This window comes from Bos indicus, chromosome 9, assembly GCF_029378745.1.
Source record: "Bos indicus isolate NIAB-ARS_2022 breed Sahiwal x Tharparkar chromosome 9, NIAB-ARS_B.indTharparkar_mat_pri_1.0, whole genome shotgun sequence".
Taxonomy (NCBI): Eukaryota; Metazoa; Chordata; class Mammalia; order Artiodactyla; family Bovidae; genus Bos; species Bos indicus.
In genome coordinates this window covers 13166244-13177850 of record NC_091768.1, presented here as the reverse complement: position 1 = coordinate 13177850, position 11607 = coordinate 13166244, and positions in this window count along the sequence as shown.

The following is an 11607-nucleotide window of genomic DNA, read 5'->3' as shown; positions in this document are numbered from 1 at the left end:
GCGTTTGTAGGGGAGGGGTTAGTTTGCCTTATAAACTAAGTCAAGTGTGCTGAAGGAAGACAATACAGAAACTTTTGTATAAAAAAATGTATGCAGCGACTTCCCTGGTAGTCCAGTGGCTAACACTCTGCTCCCTATGCGGGGTTCGACCCCTGGTCAGGGAACTACTAGACTCCTTATGCCGCAAGGAAGAGTTTGCATGCTCAGTTGTGGCATGGGATCCCACGTGCCACAATGAAGATCTGGTGCAGCCAAATAAATAAATAAATGACAGCAAACATATATTTTTAAAAATATTGTGCAAAGGAAACTGTCCTAGATTTGGGGGATGATGAAACAATAGAATGTGTGGGAAAGGGGTCTGGGCAGGCTTCCCTGAGAATGTGACTGAGCTGAGCTCTTAACCAAGTCAGATTTCACCGGAAATGAGGGGTTCACCCAGGTCCTGGTGGGAGCTGGGAACATTTCCAGACACTGTTGCCGTGAAGGAATTTACAATCCAGGAGTAAGAGGGCCATGTTAAACGTGCTTTCAGTGTGGCAAATGATATGCAAAAACAGGGTGAGGCCCAGAGTGCGGCATTCAGTCCAGCGTGGGGATTCAGGAAGGACCTCAAGAGGCTTTGTCACTCCTCCTCACAGACTAGAAAACTGAAGCTTACACCCCTCACCCAAGATCACGGGGCTCAGGAGGAGAACAGACCTGATCAGCCTCAAACCTCTCCATCCCAAGCCCTGCTCCTTCCACTCTCCAGTCTCCTCCTTGCAGCCCCAGCACTCAGCTCATTTCTCCTGTTCAGCACTGACTTCATCCCAACAGGCTTTATATGGCAGCACTTCCCCTAATTAGAGGGCACTATATGTAATTTTGCTTAATGACAGTTCCATCAGTTTTATATGTGCCAAAAGCAATTTGGAAAATTAACATCACTTTTAAAAAACAACATTATCTATGTGACTCTATAAAAGATTGTCAGTTCCTTCTCAAGGACCACTGAACAATAATGCTTAAAAAGTTTGCTTAGGGACGTCCCTTGGTGGTCCAGTGGTTAAGACTCCGCCTGCCAGTGCAGGGGGTACAGTTTTAATCCCTGGTCCGGGAAGATCCCACATACCTCGGAGCGGCTAAGCCTGTGTATCACAGCTACTGAAGTCCGTGTGCCTAGAGCCCGTGCTCCACAACAGAGAAGCCACAACTATCGAGCTGCCCCAGCTCATTGTAACTAGAGAAAGGTCGTGTGCAGCAATGAAGACCCAGCACAGCCTAAAACAAAATAAATAAAATGAAAATTTTTTTAAAGCTTGCCTATTTGTAAACTGAGGATAGCAGTACCAACACTTAGAATAACAGTAAGGATTAAATTAGTTAATATCCACAAAACACTTAGAAGAGTTCCAGTATAGGTATGAGCTCAGTAAATGCTATAATGACTGAATGAGGGGAGGATTCATGGGTGGGTAGAAGAAACAGATGCTTCCCTGGGAGCTCAGCTGGTAAATAATCTGCCTGCAATGCAGGAGACCCCGGTTTGATCCCTGGATCAGGAAGATCCGCTGGAGGAGGAAATGGCTACCCACTCCAGTGTTCTTGCCTGGAGGATTCCATGGACAGAGAGGCTACAGTCTATGGAGTCGCAAAGAGTTGGATACGACCGCGCAAATATCACACACATTTGCTGCAAGCAGCAATGTCTAGGGTCTCCTCTGAGGGCTTAGGTGAACCCCTAACTCCTAAACAAACTCCTAGAAAAATCAAACAAGAAAACATAACTGAACTGAAACTGAAGTTGCTCAGTCATGTCCGACTCTTTGTGATCTCATGGACTGTAGCTTACGAGGATCCTCCGTCCATGGAATTTTCCAGGCAAGAGTACTGGAGTGGGTTGCCATTTCCTTCTCCAGGGGATCTTCCCAACCCAGGGATCAAACCCGGGTCTCCTGCACTGCAGGCAGACGCTTTACCGTCTGAACCACCAGGGAAGCCCAAGAAAACATAGTACAAACTCAAAAAAGGAAAAGACCAGGGCTCGTTAGGAGGGTTGCTGGAAAACACATGAATTTTGGAATGATTTTTAATACCAAAAGAAGGTTTCTATGATTGATTCTCAAACTGAAGAGAGTGTACATGTGTCAGTGTGTGCGTGTGAAGTTGCTTCATCGTGTCCGACTCTGTGTTACCTATGGACTGCAGCCCACTTCTCCTCCTCTGTCCATGGCGATTCTAAGGGCAAGAATACTGGAGTGGGTTGCCGTGCCCTCCTCCAGGGAATCTTCCTCACCCAGGGATGCAAACTGCATCTCTTACGTCCTCTGTATTGGCTGGTAGGTTCTTTACCACTAGTGCCACATGGGAACATGTGTCAGTGTAAGAAATTTATTGGAGGAAAAGCAGATTAAAGTCCTAGATTCCCTCTCTATTACATTAATTCGGTCATTCATTCAACAAATGTTTATTGACCATCTACTATGTACTCCTGCAGATGGTGAAGGACAGGGAAGCCTGGCGTGCTGCAGTCCATGGGGACACAGAGTCTGACACGACTGAGCAACTGAACAACAGCAGCTATGTGCCAGGCACCAGATACCCTGGTAAGAAAAAGTCAGACAAGGTCTCTGCTCTCGTGGATTATACATTCCAAGAGACAAGACAAAACTGAAATATCAATAGTAGCCAATGGATAAGGCAGTTGCATGTTCTGATAAAGTGTCAAGAAGAAAAGAAAGAAGGAGCTACAATGGAAAAGCACAGTGACGGAGAGAGAGGATCGCTCTGAGAACAGAGCATCTGGAATGAGACTAGAGGGAGGAGCTGGACCAGCCATGTTCCAACCTGTGCTTGGCTCATGTTAGCAACTCCTGTGGCCACGGAAAGGTTCTGTGAGCAAAACGTTCCTGCACTGATTGTTTCATTTTATGACAGTTAATTAACATAGAATGCATTTTTTCCTCCTGCTTTCATAGAATCCTGTTTTCTAATTCCAACTGAGTGTTCTGAGAGTGAAGGGTCCCAGTTTCCATTCTATAGCGGTGATTTTTATCTTCTCCCACATTCCTGTCACATAATGGATGTGCCCACATCTGAAGAGGGTTTCTGTAGGCAACTTTTGCTTCAGGTTAGGAATCTAATAATAGGTTCCTTCTGCTGTCTGGCTCTCATCTACTTCCTTTATTGTTAAAGTTTAGTGTTGGAGTAAATGTTTTTGAATTTAGGAAGACTTTACCAGAGACTAACTTAATTTTGTAAAAAATGCTATATATATATATATATATATATATATATATATATTTTTTTTTTTTTTTTTTGCTTTGTTGTTCATTTAGAGATTTACTTAGGGGTATATATATATATAGTGAGGTATTTTTTGCTTCCTTTGGGTTATTACAGTTTTTTTTTCCCCATTTAGTTCCTTAAAATACAATGATAATCACGAATTTGTTGTAAGTACCAACAGGAAAGTAAAACTTTAGAATGTCTCTTCTCATCAGTTAGTTGTAATGTTTTTAAGATTTATGAATTATGAATTAACTTTTGTCATCATTAATGATGATGACTACTGTCTATTGGACTTTCACTGTGTGCCAGATTGTGTGCTAAGCATTTCACGTTCATTATTTCATTTAATCTATTAAGTATTACATTCTGTTGCAAGTGAAGGAACAGAAGCTCAATAAAGCTCAGGAACTTGCCTAAGGATGCAGAGTAAATATTAGAGGCAAGAATAATTCAGGGGTTGTTGTTTTAGTCACTCATTTGTGTCCAGCTCTTTTGTGACCCCATGGACTGTAGCCCGTCAGGCTCCTCTGTTCATGAGATTTCCCAGGCAAGAATATAGGAGTGAGTTGCCATTTCCTTCTCCAGAGGATCTTCCCAACCCAAGGATCAAATCTATGCGTCCTGCATTGGCAGGCAGTTTCTTTACCACTGAGCCACTAGGGAAGCCTGACTGGTAAAATATGTCATTAAGTAAGGTAATATTATAAATGGAATAATGCTTATATTAAACATTAATGAGCCTGCTCAGAAAGAAACAATGAAATGACTAAAGTAGCATACATTAAGTAATTGTTATAAGGAAATGATAATTCCACCAAACAGTATTTGCCAAGTCCATTATAATCACTTAAAAGAATTTTCTTTCCTGAAACCACTCAGATTATGGGATCTTAGTTCCCTGACTGGGGATGGAACCCATGCTCCCTTGCACTGGGAGTATGGAGTCTTAACCAACAGACTGCCAGGGAAGTCCCATAAACTCTGCTTTTTATTAAAGTGCTTAGCCCATTAATTTTTTTTTTTTTTTTTTGGCCATGCCATGCGGCATGCAGGATCTCAGTTTTCTGGCCAGGGATGGAACCTATGTCCCCTGCAATGGAAGTGCAGAGGCCTAATCACTGCACAGTCAGAGCATTCTCCCCATTAACATTTATTGTAATTATTGGGTTTAGGTCTACCATTTTACGATTTTCTTTATTCCTTTGGCTTTTTGTTCCTCTTCTTCTTTTGGATTGCTTGGACATTCTTTAGAATTCCATTTTATCTAATGGCTTTTTAGCTGTATCGTCTGGCATTTGTTTTTACTGTTTGCTCTAAGGTGTACAGTACACACCCTTAACTAGAAACCTTGTAACTGGATCGGCCCATTCACCTTCCATACCTGTCCTTTAAGCTATAATTGTTTTTTGGTTGTTGTTGGCTTGTTTTTTTTCTTTTTGTCTGTGCTGGGTGTTGTTGCTGTGTGAGGGCTTTCTCTAGTCGTGATGAGCCGGGGCCACTCTCTAGTCGTGGGGAGCCAGGGCCACTCTCTAGTCGTGGGGAGCTGGGGCTACTCTCTAGTTGGGGTGCTCAGGCTTCTCATTGTGGCCGCTTCTCCTCTGTGGCATATGGGCCCTAGAGCACTGGCTTCAGTACTTGTGGCCCAAGGGCTTAGTTCCTCTGCAGCTTGTGGGATCTTCCCCAACCAAGGATGGGACCTGTGTCCCCTGCATTGACAGGCAGATTCTTTGTTTTTAAATTTGTTTACCTTGTTTCATTATTTATTTTTGGCTGTGCTGGGTCTTTGTGGCTACTCTCAGGCTTCCTCTAGTTGGGGCCAGTGGGGGCTACTCCCCAGTTTCCGTGCTTGAGCTTCTCCTCGCGGTGGCTTCTCTTATTGCGGAGCTCGGGCTCTATGGCATGACTAGAGTACATGGTCGCAGTGCATGGGCTCAGTAGTTGTGGCACATGGGCCTAGGTGCCCTGAGCCATGTAGAATCTTCCTGAACTTGCAAGCGAACCCTTGTCCCTTACATTGGCAGGTGAATTCCTAACCACTGGACCACCAGGGAAGTCTTCCCTAAGAAGGGTCTTATTGTCTTGCTTAAGTTTCACTGAATGAATTGACTTTCCTTCACCAGATTTGGGAAGTGTTCAGCCATTATTTTTCCATAACATACTGATTAATGTTGACCCTCTACCCCAAATTTTTAAGTAGTTCTACCAATAGCATATATACACTTCCTACAACTAAAATATATATATTTTTAAATTTTGAGTCAATTAGTTAACAACGGCACAGGAATGCAACTAATTCTTTATTCATTCATTCATTCATTTAATACACAATTACTGGGCAGGAACTGTTTTAGGTGCTGAGGATAGGCTAATAAACACACAAAATTATATAACACTTAGAAAATGTAACGAATATTAAAAATATACATTACACGGGAATTCCCTGGAGGTGCAGTGGTTAGAACTCTATGCTTTCACTGCCAAAGGTCTGAGTTCAACCCTTGGTTGATCCCACAAGTTGTGTAGTGAGGCAAACAAACAAAGTAAATTAACTTATTTAATTATCATAACAACTCAGTAACATGAGTATCCCTATTTTACAGATGAAGAAATAGAACTTAAAGAGATTAAGCAATGTCAAAGGTCACATATCAGAGCTGGACTTGGAATCTAACTAGTCTGGCCTGGAAAATCCCATGGATGGAGGAGCCCGGTAGGCTGCAGTCCATGGGGTCGAGCAGAGTCGGACAGGACTGAGCGACTTCACTTTCACTTTTCACCTTCATGCATTGGAGAAGGAAATGGCAACCCAGTATTCTTGCCTGGAGAATCCCAGGGACAGGGGAGCCTGGTGGGCTGCCGTCTATGGGGTTGAACAGAGTCGGACACGACTGAAGCGATTTAGCAGCAGCAGCAGCAGTCTGGCTGTAAGATGTGCACTTTAAAATCCTTGCTGACTGAAAAATAAATAAAATCCTTGCCACTTTACCACTGAAGGCAAAAGAATGGAGGCTATAAAGATGGGCAGCTGTTACTTTTAGCCTTATGAGCACAAGGTAAATCAAGACTAATCTCTTGGCAACTCCCTGGTGGCGCAGTGGTTAGGACTCTGAGATCTCACTGCAGGGGGGCCCAGGTTCAATCCCTGGTTAGGGAACTAAAGTCCCACAAGCCGTGTAGCATGGCCAAAAAAAAAAAAAAAAGAGACTAAACTCTCTTTCAGCTTGGAGAGTTTATTATTATAGCAAAGGTTAGTACAGCTTAACTGGAATTAGTGGAATCAAATGGAATTAATGAAATCAAGTGAGGAAACAATACAGTACTATACAGAAAAGGAAATAGTCACCACGCTGCTGTGGATCCATAGGTGGCAGAAAGATAAATTCATGGAGATATTGTTAACAGCTTTTAAGCACATGAGCTAAAAGCCACCTGGGATGCCCAGGTGGGACTCAGTTCAGTTCAGTCACTCAGTCATGTTCAACTCTTTGCGACCCCATGGACTGCAGCACACACCCTGTCCATCACCAACTCCTGAAGCTTGCTCCCACTCATGTCCTTTGGGTCAGTGATGCCATCCAACCATCTCATCCTCTGTCATCCCCTTCTCCCCCTGCCTTCACTCTTTCTCAGAATCAGGGTCTTTTCCAGTGAGTCAGTTCTTCGCATCAGGTGGCTAAAGTACTGAAGCTTCAGCATCAGTCCTTCCAGTGAATATTCAGGACTGATTTCCTTTAGGGTGGACTGGTTGGATCTCCTTGCAGTCCAAGGGACTAGTGGTAAAGTCCAGGTGGTGCTGGTGGTAAAGAACCTGCCTGCCAAAGCAGGAGATGCAAGAGATGCTGGTTTGATCAGTGGCTCGGGAAGATCCCCTGGGAGTAGGAAATGGCAGACCACTCCAGTATTCTTGCCTGGAAAATTCCATGGACAGAGGAGCCTGGTGGGCTATAGTCCACGGAGTCACAAAGAGTCAGACATGACTGAGGGCACGCCCACATGTGCACACACACACACACACATTCACATGGTGGCTTTTAGATTCTGTTTTCATTTTGAGTGAGTGTTTTCTAAAAAAAAAATAGATGATCTAAGAGCTTATCATAGTGGTTCCCCAGATACTGAGACTTGGTTTTCCCTTTTCATTAATGACTGTGTGTCATGCTGTTTCCCCAAGCAATCATTAAATGTAAGATGATTGAGTGTTTTTTAAAAATAAGTTTCTAAGGGCTTGCGGGATCTTAGTTCCCCAACCAGGGATCAAACCTCTCAACTAATGTTTGATGCCTGGATAAATAAACAGTGACCTCTGAAGTCCTATTCAATTACTATATCGTACTGAAGGCCACAAGTTGAAAGTCGCTGCCATTTATGGAACTCAGTTACACACACACACACACACAGTCACACAGTCACACATATTGGTGAATTGACAGTTCTAATATTTACAAGGAATGGATTAAAGTACTCATTATTAGAATGAATAATGACAATTGGCAGAGTAAATTTCTCTGTGTTTCGAACAGATTTTTCTTTCTTGCTTTTTGATAGTGCTAACAAATTCTTTTCTAATTATAAGAGCACTAATGTTTGTAAAAATGGTCTGCATCTTCAGTTACATTATCTCAGTTCTGTAAAATACATGTCATAAGATACTGTACAGTAGAATAATGAGTTAAAGGGTGACTTTTCACCCCAAGATCACACAGCTAATAAATAAAATTGCTTGGGGACTTCCCTGGTGGTCCAGTGGCTAAGACTGAGCTTCTAATGCAGGGTACCTGGGCTTAATCCCTGGTCAGGGAACTAGATCCCCCATGCTGCAACTGAAGATCCTGCATGGTGCAACTAAGATCCAGCATAGCCAAATAAATAAATAATGTAAGAAATAAAAAGAAATAATTCTAAAAATAAATTGCTGGGAGCAGACTCCAGCTCTTCTTTTAATCCAGTGTTCGTTCTATGTTATCTATGTATATTAAGTCGATATAGTCATGTTCAATTCTGGGCAACCCTATGGACTATAGCCCACCATGCTCTTCTGTCTACGGGATTCTCCAGGCAAGAGTACTGAAGTGCATTGTCATACCCTCCTGCAGGGATCGAACCTGTGTCTCTTGTGTCTCCTGCATTGGCAGGCAGGTTCTTTACCACTAGCGCCATCTGGGAAGTCCAATGTTATCTATGAAGACATAGATATTGTGGATGACACAGATATTGTGGAGTCACAATAAGTAGTTGGGGAAGATTATTTATCCTTTCCTTTATACCAAATGAGAAAGCATATATCCTGGTAGGCACTGGATTTGAAATCATGAGAGCAGTAGCAGAAATATTTTTAGTTTCCTTAATTTTCCTGGCATATCCTTTATACTTTCTCTAAACTACTAAAAAAAACGAGTAACATTTCGCTGTATAACTTCTGTACAATTTTTTTACTATGTACCTATTTCAACATATTTACAAATAAAATGATAGCAAAGAGTTTATCTTCTCTACTGAATTAAATTAGCATCACAACGGCATACCAATTGAGGGCAGGTGTTCTCCAAAATACCTATAGAAACATGGTCTTTACTAGATAATTGAATGCCTTTGCTGGTATCTTTTCATGTCATTACATTACATTACATTACCTCACAATAGAATTGTGAGGTAGGTGCTCAGTAAGAGTAATGAGGAGACCCATGTAACACATGAACTGAGAAGCGAAGACTGCTGGGTATCACAGATATGTAAGCAGCAGACAGAGGTCTCCTTGAACCAAAACCTCTGCAATTTTCATTAGATTGTACTGCCTAGCTGCTGCTGCTGCTGCTGTAAGTCGCTTCAGTCGCGTCAGACTCTGTGCGACCCCATAGACGGCAGCCCACCAGGCTCCGCCTTCCCTGGGATTCTCCAGGCAAGAACACTGGAGTGGGTTGCCATTTCCTTCTCCATGTACTGCCTAGACCTGCTGGTAAAAGTCAGGACTAGCTCTCTGGTCATATTTTTCGGGTTTCAATGCTGCTCTGCTGGACACAATGTCCTCACAGAAAAGATCTTCTATATGTATTAAGTGTAAAAAGCAAGGCGATATATTTTTACTACTTTCACAGAAATAAAGCGAAACTTTAAAAAGAATTTATGTCTGCATTTGCCTATTACCCACATACTCTCTGTTGCCTACAGGCTCTCCATGTGTAAAGTATGGGTGCTGGGATTACATTAAATATTGCAAATATTACAACAGGGCCTGGCACTCTGAAGTATCATTTTACTTGGATTCTCAGTTCAAATTCCCTGGCATAATCATTTTCTAAACTACCCTTTTAAAAATCATTTTCAGTTGCAGAGGCAAGATGAAAATGTGGCAAGCCACAGCAAAAATGTAATTACTTAAAGCTGCTCTAAATTTGGCCCGAAACAGAATGATTAGCCAATACCGAAAGACGCTTGGTGAATCACAATTACTGTACAGATATCCCAAAGAAATTGTTCCCTATTTTACTGAATACATTTATTTGGTTATTACCAAGCTCTTCCCCCCACCACTCCCCAAAGGGGTCGCGAAGATGTTGACGACAATGTATTTTAACAGCTTGTTACTCTGAAGGGTATAAGCAACTTGAAGGAAAATCTAAAGCAAAATAACGACCTTAGATTGCGACCCCCAAAACACATTTACAAGTCTCAACAACGTTTTTGTTGTTGCTTGAGTTACTGTTACCGCTTGAGTATCTAAGTTAAAGGCACACTAACTGCTGTAACGTCGTGGGAAAAGATGTGCTAGGATTACGTGCAAAACAGGGGCAGGGGGTCCGGGGAAAAGGGCGGACGCGCGAATCTAACGAAAACCATCCCCCGCCCCGGCCACGCTGGGTTTTCGGCCTCCTCCCGGGTGCTTCCTTCCGCCGTCCGGGTCCAGAGAGTGACCTCAAGCAGGGGGCGGGGCCGGGGCGGGGCCGCCTCGGCGCAGAGTGAGCTGATTCCGCGGCCGCCGCCCGCCTGGCGGGCCCACAGGTGTCGGAGCGCACGCGGGGCGCGGGCTCGCCCTCGCGTGCACGCCGGCGCGCCCTGAGCTGCGCGGCTCTGCCGTGCGACGCGCTTCCCGCCGCGCTCCGCGTCCACCCGGAGCACGGACGTGGGCTCTGCTCAAAGCAGCGGCTTGTGGCCGCCGTCTAACCCTAACTCGCTCTGTGGCTCGAGATCCCTCCAGTTCTCTAAAGTCTCGGCCATTAGGGCAGCAGGACTATAAGCACCCGGTCGGTCGGTGGTGCTCAGTAGGTCACTTATGTGATCAATCAAGGACTGTTGTAGAATTTTGCAGTTCCTTAGGAACTATTTTGAAGAAGGATTCTCTGGAAGGTATTTATAAAGTGTATATACGGATCCGCAGGCTCAGGCCTTGGGGGCAACTTTCAATTAATTGTGCCTAGTTTACAGAGGTCACGTGTCTCACTTTTATTTTTTTTCTAAACTGAAATTATATTGGATGTTTTCCTCTTACCAATATCTGCTTTCATTTTGACTTTTCTTTCTTAGATTAGATGCTAACTGAAATTCTGGATTTCATGTAAAACTTTGAAATATTCAACTTTTGGTGTCTTTAGTCTTTGCTTCCTTCCCTCCTGTCACTAAATAACCGGTTCTTTAAGTTTCCAAAATGTTGTCAGTCCTGTTAGTATGACCTCCAATAATGTACACACCTAAACCATCTGAAGAGTATGGGAAGAAAGCATGGTAAAGAAGCATGTAAAATAATAAATCTAATGTGGCAACCTAATTTTAATATGAAGTAACACTGTGCTGTTAATATCACTGTGATACACAGATATGACTGTGGGAATATAGTTCCAAGAGATTAGCCATTAATTAATATTTCCAAGTTAATAAGAGCAGAGGTATTTGCATTGTTCTATTGCTAGTGATTTATTTTCACTTGTATTTCTTACATCTTTATCTTATTGCAAACATGGACTAGCATATCAAGATAATTTCATTCCACATGCATATGACTGGGTAAGGACACTAGGAAAACGCACTGTGAAAAAAGATTTTGTGGAAGAAGAAAAGCTAGAAATATAGACATTATAGAAAAGGCTTTTGTTGCTAGAAACAGATGTTACACGTATTTCTAGAGAAACTTCATATGGCCTAGTTTCTTTCATGAAAACTATCTCAATGTTAAAACAAGCCTACAGACTCCTAATGAAGAAAGAAAAACTTGATTTTTAGAAATGTATGGCTACCAAGAATGGTAAAACAAGATGTAGGAAGGTTGTAACAAAAGACTTTCTTTTAAAAAAGAAAAAAAAGGCATTTGGATTCTGAGAAGTGACTGAAAGCTAGGACTGGAAG